This window comes from Chiloscyllium punctatum, chromosome 22, assembly GCF_047496795.1.
Source record: "Chiloscyllium punctatum isolate Juve2018m chromosome 22, sChiPun1.3, whole genome shotgun sequence".
Lineage (NCBI taxonomy): Eukaryota > Metazoa > Chordata > Chondrichthyes > Orectolobiformes > Hemiscylliidae > Chiloscyllium > Chiloscyllium punctatum.
The window spans coordinates 7,077,260-7,087,865 of NC_092760.1; the positions used below are offsets into that span (position 1 = coordinate 7,077,260).

The 10,606-nt window shown below is 44.4% G+C and overlaps 1 non-coding gene across 1 annotated transcript; it reads right to left on the reverse strand.

The window, feature by feature from the left end:
- Nucleotides 1–4,687: 4,687 nt before the first annotated feature.
- trnas-uga (transfer RNA serine (anticodon UGA)) lies at nucleotides 4,688–4,769 on the reverse strand. The gene has a single exon. It is a non-coding gene; the product is annotated as a tRNA-Ser (tRNA).
- Nucleotides 4,770–10,606: the final 5,837 nt, after the last annotated feature.

A 10,606-nucleotide genomic window follows, 5' to 3' on the forward strand; every position in this document is an offset into this window, starting at 1 on the left:
GCAGTGTCTCCTGCCTCACCACTTAACTTCTACAAAACTGGGAATGAAGGAATGAGAATAAGAGGATGAGAAGCAGAAGTGCTTGTGGAACTGCGTGAAGAATCTCCATGTTAAAATAGTAGTTAAAAAGAGCAACCTACACCACTGGATTTAAACCAGGAAAATGAAGCCGGAACGCGAAATCAGAATGTACAGCAATTCAAACAGGACACACAGTTTCTCGATCAGCAACACAATACTTGAGAGAAATAACGAGCTTGCAATACAATGAGCAGGCACCAGTGTGATGGGAGCTGCTTTCACCAGCGAAGCCATGGCGCCACGTTAAAAGCCAGATTTCTCGTCCATATGTGCAATGCCTGAACCACTTGATCACAGGAATTCGAAAACGCGTTTTCTGTATTAATGTTGCTCAGTATGAATGGCAATCAAACTCTGCTTGTGCAAAAACAGACGTTTCAATGCTGAACATGCCCCACTAAAAAGGCACAGAAAAAGACAGTATCCTCTTGCATTGGCATCCAACAGATATTTCGTCTGTTTAAACTGACAGAATAAAGAGGATGTGCTCATCTCCTCTCGTGTCCAATTAACCACGTTAATATACACGCAGGGATTTTCAAACCAAGATGAACAGGCTCATTGTTGTGAATTGACAGCAGTGGTGTGAGAGTCATTACGAACATTGAGCAATAAATGCTGAACCAATAGCACTGACACTGAGCCTTGCACCATCAGCTCCACACTCACATCTTGTGTTATGTCTCCTAGGCATCAGTGCATTTGACTTTAATTATTCTACCCTGCACCTCTCCTCAAGTTATTCCCGACCGCTTGCAGTGTCGAATTAGAACATGCAATTATTAGAAATGCATTTCTGGGACACAGTTATCTTTCAATGAGGTAAGATTCACTGCCCATCCCTAATTATCCCAAAGATGTAGGGGACGAGTTACTTTTGTTAACTCCTCAAATCCTTAGTTTGGAGGTAATGACAAGAAACCGCTAGAGATGGACTTCCTGGATTGCGGAGAGCAGACCGACCCCAAACTGCTAAGGTAACTCACCCAGGGAAGAGCAGATGGACCCCACTCTGTCAATGCAACTCAACCAGGGGACAGAAGTCTGACATCACACGATCAATGTAACTCAACGAGGAAATTATGGCCTGACCGCACTCTGTTAATGTAACTCACCCAGGGAAGAGCAAACTGACGCCACTCTGTCAATGTTACTCATCCAGGGAAGAGCAGACTGACCCAACATTTTATATGTAACTCACCCAGCAAATGGCAGACTGACACCACTCAGAGAAGAGCAGGCTGGACCCATTCTGTCTCTATCACTCATCCAGGAAAGAGCAGGCTGATCTGATTCTGTCAATGAAACACAAGCAGGGAGACGAGCCTGACGCCACTCTGTCAAAGTAACTCACTCAGAGAAGAGAAGACGTATTCCATTCTGTCTATGTGAATCATCCAATGAAGACAGTAATGAAACCATACTTGCTGTTAAACTCAAACAGAGAAGAGCAGACTCTCACGATTCTGAGAAAGTAATACGCCCGTGGAGGAGCAGACTGACACCACTCTCTTAACGTAGCTCACCCAGGGAAGAACAGACTGAGTCACTCTGTGATATTACTCACAAAGAAAGGAGCAGACTGACCCCATTCTGTTAATATGACTCTCCCAGGGAAGAGCAGATGAAGCCCAATCTGTCAATGTGACTCAACCAGGGAAGAGCACTCTGACCTCACGCGATCACTTTAACACAACGAGGAAATTGCAGACTGACGCCACTCTGTCAATGCAACTCACCCAGAAAAGAGCAGACTGATCCCACACTGTCCAAATAACTCACTCCGTGAAAAGGAGACTGATGCCACTCTGACAATGTAACTCGCACAGGAAAGAGTAGACTGATGCCACTCTGTCAATGTAACGCACTGAGGGAATAGCAAACTGACGCCACTCCGTCACTGTTACTCACCGAGGGAAAGGCAGACTGACCCCACACTCTCAGTGTAACTCATCAGACTGATCCCACACGGTCAATATAAGTCATTCACTGAAGAGCAGTCTGACCCCAGTCTATGAATGTCATTCACTCAGGGAAGAGCAGACTGATCCCATTCTGTCTATGGCACGCACCCAATGAATGAACACTAACACCACTCAACCAATGTAACTCGCCAGAGAAGAGCAGACGGAAGCCAAACTGTCAACATAAATTATCGAGGGAAGATAATTTTCTGTTTCACTCAGGCAGGGAAGAGCAGACTGTCACCACTCTGTGAAAGAAATTCGCCCAGGGAAGGGCAGACTGACCCTACTGTATCTGCGTGACTGACACAGATAAGAGCAACTAACCCAACTCTGTCAATGTCTCTCCCTCAGGGAAGAATACCCTGACCCCTCTCTGTCCATGTAGCTTACCCAGGAAACAGCAGACTATCCCCACTCTGTCTATTTAAGTTCACTAAAATCCTCTGAAGTACGTCCTATCCAGACACTCTCCACATCACTGTTTCTGTAACCATGTGCGTTCAATGGCGAATCCAAATAACCTGCAAATGTTTAGAATGTGGCAGCAAACCAGAGCTACCACAGAAATTGGGCGAATGTGCAAACTTCCATCAGGCAGTCACCTAAGCCTGGAATGGAAACCAAACCCATCAGCAGTCGTGATTATAAAATGGCAGAACAGAAACCCATCAAAAAGAATTGCGTCCCTATGTGTTGCAACGATTCTGAGTATTAATTAAGCCCCCCTCACTGTAGTTAATTTCCATTTTTATCACTGCCAACCTTCTTCAAAGCAAAGCACGCACTTGCTTTTTTCAGACTTCTGATATCCCGCTTTCATCCCGCTTTTTACCTAATCATATTTCTGACTTTATAAACTACGTCATAACAGGTTGACAACTGCAGAATGAGCTTTGTTCCGTTCTCCACTGATGTTGAGAGTAGTAATACAACACATTCGAGTAGGACTTGATGCGCTTGCGGGTGGTGCATTATGGCTTCTTTTTTTTGATTTTCGGTCTACTATTTCGAGTTCATTGCGCAGACTTCTGAAGAAGACTTTTTGTAGTCGAAATGGTAACTGTGTTTTCTGTCGGAAGACAGACGTAGCTTTATTTCTGTTCTCTTATAAATTGGTCTTCTTCAGATCTTTGCAAGTGAAATAGGGTGCATTGCTATTTTTCGGTTTTAGTTTCAAAATCAAGAGAAACATGAAGGAGACAATATCAAAGAACACAAAGTACTGAGTTGTTAAGATAATGTTTGCAGCAAAGGTGGACATGAAGGTCAAATTAAGATAACGGTTCATGAACATTTAATCTGGAAGTGGTATGTGACTTTAGTTCCAAATATATGTTTCCGTTCTCCCAGTACATCTTTTTGACTCCCAGAAAACATTGATTGTTTTCTGTATTCACTTTGTTTCGCGATATCTGTCTTCTGGTCGACCAGGGACAACTTGAATTTGCATCTGCATTGAATAAGATTTTCTTTCTTTCTTTCGAGAAGCAAACCTGTGCATTATGTACCACTTATCATGCTGATGGCTAAGAAGTTCAAAATGAATAACGGTTTATGGATCGTGAGCAAGAATGAAGTGATCCACTTGCGAACAGATGTCACCACGCCCTATTCCTACATCTGGCCTGAATGGTCCATTGGCAGAGTCTGCAGAAAGGAAATGTCGAAGTGAACTAGTCCTTTGTTCAGTTTGATTTGATACCAATGGTTGTGCTGTTTTGGTGCAGAAATGTGTCAACATCTCTGACGTTAGAGTCAAAATTTAAGTCACATCTACTCCATGGAGTTACTTCTCAGATCGGAACATGCTGACATGAAAACATCTAGCTCTGAGAGCAAATGTTTTTACATTAAACTGGGAGTATGTTTAACTAAGCAATTCAGATAGCCAAGATGAATAATTGGCATTTGGTTCTTCATGCTGAGCTCTCCACACCAACTGCTCCAACGAAGTCCGTGGGTAAGATCCCCATCGATTATTTTGGTCAATTTTAGCCTCAACAACAACCTATTGTTCTGAACAATGCCACACCACAAGCAGAGGGCTAAGTGTGATTTTCATCGTTAATTTTCAAATTCAGTTCTTAATGCACAGTTTCTTACGAATGTGGACAGCAGAAGACTGTTAACATTCCATTTCAAATATTTCCAGTAAATTCTACTCCGCTGATATCGCCTTGCCTTATCACACCTCAAGCCAGGAACCTGGATCAGTCGAGTTCCTTTCCACACATGGAGTTGCTTTTTCTCATTCATTGACTGCTGATATAATAGATTATTGGCCTTGAGAGTCAGTTGTAAATTAGGTTGAACTTTCTCAGCTTGACTTTCAACTGATCCTAAAAAAAAGTCATCACCTGCAGGTAAATGTATTGCATTGCTTATTGTTTTGCTTAATTCCACCGCCCCAACCCACCCCGGAACATCCAAGTTTCACGATAGTCCGACAAATGTTTTGAAACTGATTCGTGTTGGAAGTTGGTGGCTTTTTGTGTCTCGACATATAATTTATTCAATTAGACGTCTTGAAATTACTTCGGATTCTTCACAGTTGAAAATTTACTTTCGATTGAATGCAAAGCTCAAGCTCCACGAAATCCAAATTCTGCAAAGTAATTAATGACTTTTAAAAGATTCAACGCTGTGAGCAGGATTCGAACCTGCGTAGGGAGACCCCATTGAATTTCAAATCCAACACCTTAACCTCTCAGCCATCACAGCTGCAGGGAAGTAGCCAATTTTCATAGTAAAAGAACTTAATTCATGAAATCTGTACTTTGTTTGAAGAACAAATTGTCAAGACCCAAAGATTTCGCCAAATCCATTGCAGAGACCCAGACGACCGTTCCCTTAGTAGATTGTCAGGCTTTCACCGCAAACTAGATCCTGACAAAGCTGAAGTTGTGGGAATGATTCTTCATCGAATTTTAGAGTCACGGATGTACACCACATGAAGAGAGGATCATTGTCTCACTGTGTCCGATCGATTTTGACTCAATTGCTCATCATCTGGTACCAAAGTTGTGTTTTAATATTCATCAAAATATGGTATTAGAAATGTTGATGCTAAGTCCATAAACACTAGCTACATTCGTTAAAAAAAAGTCGGAATTAGAAAGAATGCAGAACCAACTAATCCGTAAGTTCTGACATCAGGTAATGAACTTGTGAGCACAAGAGAGGAAGATTGACCGATGATTTGGAACTTGAAATCGCCCTGACGGAATTATTTGCAAAGTTTTTGCGGTTGTTCTAGAGTCATCAAGTCCTTGAACAATACAACACGGAAAGTGGCCCTTCTTTCCAATTTGACCATTGAGGACAGTTATCCTAAATTAGTAGGTCCCATTTGCCAACTTTTGGCCTACATCCCTCTGAACCTTGTTACTCATATATCCATCCAGATGCCATTAAATGTTACAGTTGTACCAGTCTCCAACAATTTCTCTGGCAGCTCATTATGGACACGACTGAAAAAGTTGCCCCTGACGTCCCTTTTAAATCCTTACTCACTAATTTTAAACCGATGTTTTCTAAGTCTTGACTTCCTCACCAGCAGAAAAACACGAGTCAATCTATCCATGTCCCTCATGATTTGATAAATAGCAACGATTTGACTTTATCCTACTTGTCAGGAGAGAAATATGTGGAGTTTATTTGTCGAAGATTTGAAGAAGAAAGTCTGATGTACAGATTTTTAGAATTGCATCTTGGAGAAGTTTTTAATAAGTCATTGAAGTCTAGTAGCAGTTGTAGAAGTCTGTTGTGAAAGCTGCAGAAGGATTTCAGGGCAGGAGAACGAAGCATTATTTCCAATGTATTGTGGCTCAGTTTGACCGCACTTGGACGACAGTATGAGGAATTATAATCCTCAATTTAGGAAAGATACTAATGTCATATGAGAAATACCACGAATGGTGATTAGCCTTGATATCATGGATAAACGTTAGTCCTGTGAATTGAAATTGGGCAAATCCGTTCTTTTTTTAACAGTTTCAACACAAGAGAGGTAATCTCATTGAGAGTTGCAAAATATTTGAAGAGATAAACAGGGTGGTGCAATTACATTTTGTTCCCTCATTGGTGAATCTAGAAGCAGGAGAGGACAATTTAACAATGAAGCATTGTTATTTATGACCAGGATGAGAAATATTGATTTTTATCTGAGCCTTGAGAAGTCTCGCTATTCAGCACTACAGTGAGCCTTGGATATTTGGTCTTTGAATGCATCACTATCAGCCTGACGCGCCGACACTTACTGCATCACTATAGACCTGACCCCTCACATTTACCGCCTAAATTTCAGCGTGAACCCCTCAAACTTACTGCATCACTATCCATCTGGTGCCCTCACATTTACTGCCCCACTTTCACTTCGAGACCCTCATTTTGACTGCGTCACTATCAGCCTGACTGCCAAACACTTACTTTGTCACGATCAGTCACGTCCTTACACTTCCTATGTTACTATTATCCTGACTCCTTACACTTACTGTGTCACTATCATCCTGAGCGGCTCACACTTACTGCATCACTAGCACACCAACACTCTCACCTTTACTGCGTCACTATCAGCCTGACACCTCACACGTACTGCATCACTATTCGCCTGACCCGATCACAGGTTTTGCATCACTACTACCCTGACCCCCTCACAATTACTGTGTCGCTATTAGCCTGAGCCTCTCACTATCACGCTGATCAAGCTCACAATTACAGAATCACTATCAACCTGACCCCCTCACACTTTCTCTGTCATTATCACCCTGACCCTCACACACGTAATGCATGACTGTCACACTGAGACACTCACATTTTCTGCGTCGTTATCAGCCGGACCCGCCAGCACACAGCGTCACTATCAACCTGGCCCCTCACACTTGCATGCCTCAATATCAGCGTGAACCCCTCACACTTACTGCATCACTGTCCATCTGCCATCCTCACACAAACTGCACCAGTTTCACCTTGACATCCTCATTTTTACTGCGTGACTATCTGCCTGACAACCACACACATATTGCGTCACTATCAGTGACGCCCTCGCACTTCCTATGTTAATATCACCCTCACTCCTAAAACCTACTGCGTCACTATCAGCCTGATTCCATCACACATTTTGTGTCAGTATCAGACTGACGCCTCACGCTTACCATGTTCCTAAAACTCTGCATAATCACACTGATTCCGTCACTATCAGCCTGACCCCTCAGACGTACTGCGTCAATATCACCCTGACCCACTCACACTTTTCGTATCAGTTTCAGACTGATGCCTCGCACTTACTATATGACTAAAACTCTCCCCCTCACACTGACTGCGTCACTCTCAGCCTGATCCCTTCATACTTACTGCGTCAATATCAGTCTGACCCCTCAGACTTACTGTGTCACTCGCACCCTGACCTCCTCACATTTACTGCGTCACTATCACCCTGACCCACTCACACAGTCTTTGCCATTTTCACCTTGCCGGCCTAATTTTTATTGCGTCCCCATCAGCCTCACCGCCACACACTTATTGCGTCACTTTCAGTCACGCCCTCACACTTCCCATGTTACTATCAGCCTGAATCCTTACACTTATTGTGTCACTATCAGGCTGACCCCTCACACTTACTGTGTCACTATCAGACTGACTCCATCACATTTATTGTGTCAGTATCAGACTGACGTCTCACACTTATCTTGTCACTAAAACACTGCCCCATCCCATTGACTGTGTCATTATCAGCCTGACTCCCTCACACTTACTGCTTCACTATCGCAAGGCTCCTCTCTCACTTACGACGTCATTTACACCCTAACACCCCACACTTGCTGTGGCACTATCACACTAAGGGCCGTACACTTAGTGTCACTGTCATCCTGACCCCTTACACTTACTGCGTCACTATCACACTGGTATCTCACATCCACTGTGTCACTATCATCCTGAGCCGCTTACCCCTATTGTGTCACTATCAATTTGACCCTAACACACTGCATCAATATCAGCCTGACCATTTCACACATACTGCACCACCACCAGGCTGACTCCCTCACATATACTGCACCACGATCAGGCTTACCCACTCATGCTTACTGCGTCACTATCACCCTGACTCCCCACTCTTACTGCGTCAAGATCATTGTGCCCCCATACACTTACAGCGTAACTATCATCCTGACAACGTCACACTTACTGCGTCAAGATCAGCCTGGTCCCTCAAACTTAATGTGTCACTATCAGCTTCAACACTCACATTTACTGCGTCACTTCTAGCACTACCCCTGCACACTTACAACATCCCTAACCGCCTTACCCCCTTGCATTTACTTCATCACTATCAGCCTGAGACACTCACACTTACAGCTTTACTACAACCTGGCCCTGTGAGTGCATCTTCATCAATGTCACCCTGACCCCTTGCCCATACTGCGTCACGATAAGCCTAGCTCCTCAAATGTTCTGCGTCACTATCACACTGACATCTCACACTCACTGCGTCACTCTCACCCTGACCCCTCACAATTACTGCATCATTACAACCTGACCCCCTGAAAGCATCTGCGTCACTGTCACCCTGACCCCATCACACTTACCATGTCGCCATCACAATGACACATTCACACAGTCTGCTTCACTGTCATCCTGACACCTCACACTCACTGGATCACTACCATCCTCCCCCTCATACTGACCTGTCACGATCATCCAAAGCCGCTCACACTTATTGCGTTCCTATCACTCTGCTCCCAACACACTTACTGCGTTACTATCAGCCTGACACTCGCACACTTCCCGCATCACTATCAGCCTGACCCCTCACAATTTCACCGTGTCTATCATCTGACTCCTCACATTTCCTGCATCACTATCACCCTGTCAGTTAACACGTACTGGCCAGTCGTAGCCTGACGCCCTGAACATACTGCATAAATATCAGCCTGAACACTCACACTTACTCTGTCACCATCACGCTGACCCCCTCACACTCACTGCATCACTATCACCCTGTCTCCTCTCACTTCCTGCATTAGGATCACTCTGACTCACCGACACTTACTTCATCAGTGTCAGCCTGACCCCTCACACATACTGTGACATTATCAGCCTGACCCCACCACACTTGCTGCGTCTCTATCAGCCTGACCCGCTCACACTTACTGCTTCACTATCAGACTGACCCCTCACACTTACCGCATCACTAACAGCCTGACACCTCACACTGACTGCGTCACTATTCCCCTAACACCTCACTTTTATTGGCCACTATCAGCCTGACACCCTCAACTTACTGTGTCACTACCAGCCTGAACGCACACACTTCCTCCCTCACTATCACCCTGACTGTCTCAAATTCACTGCGTCAGTCTCTGCCCGACCCCATCACACTTACTACGTCACTATCACCCTGTCCCCTCCCACTTTATGCGTCAGGATGAGCCTGACACTGTAACACTGACTGCATCACTATCAGCCTGATCTCCTTCCAATTACTGCGTCACTATCAGCCTGACCACTCACTCTTACTGCGTCACTGTCACACTGACCCCTCACATGAAGTGCTTCACTATCACCCTGACCACCTCACACTTACTGTGTCACTATTGATCTGATCCCTCAGACTTACTGCATCACTATCACTCTGACACCCCGCACTGCGTAACTATCGGCCTGATACACTCACACAGTCTGCGTCACTACCACGCTGACACCTCACCCTCATTGTGTCACTATCATCCTCACTCCATCACACTTATTGAGTCACTGTCAGCCTGATCCCCTGTAAATGAAAATTATCATTTTTGGTGAAATCTGTGAAAGCATGGTTGAAACAAAGAAGTATGGACCTAACTTTGCAAAAAGACAGAAAAAATGTAAAGTTTAACCTAATTTTCAGCTGATTCTCAAGGCCAATAATCTATTATATCAGCAGTCAATGAATTAGAAAAAGCAACTCCATGTGTGGAAAGGAACTCGACTGATCCAGGTTCCTGGCTTGAGGTGTGATGAGGCAAGATGATATATAGTATAAAGGGAATATGTGAAAACCGTCAGGCGTCCATTTTATGAGGCGTCTTGCAAATATGTCGAGTCCATTCTGCAAATTTCAAAAATAAACTTTTGCTTTGCTCTTGGTAGCATTTGCGTCGGGTCGATTGAAATTCCACGTCAGTAAACTCGGGGGCTCATCTGGGACCCTGCAACTGGGTAAGATTTTGAAGATTCCCAGGAGGTGTACGCGCCACTGCCTTGAAGGTCTTTCACTTTGTTTCGAGCGCTGAATTGGCCCCTTTGATTGAGAGGACTGGGGATAAGTGGATTGCCCCAGAGTCGCGTTCCGAATCGAATAGGGTCAGGGAAAGAGTTGTGGCTAAATCCGACATAGGGACTCGTTTGAAGAGAATAGACGAACCAGGAAGAGGGACCAGTGAACTCACGTGCGGTATTCGAGTAAAACTCAACTCAAGAGAGTTTAAGAGACGGCAAGATTAACGGTGGTTTGAGACTTGGAGCCACCATGGGCAGCGTTGGAGTCACCAAAGCTGTACCGGTTACGTGGGTTCTTGGTT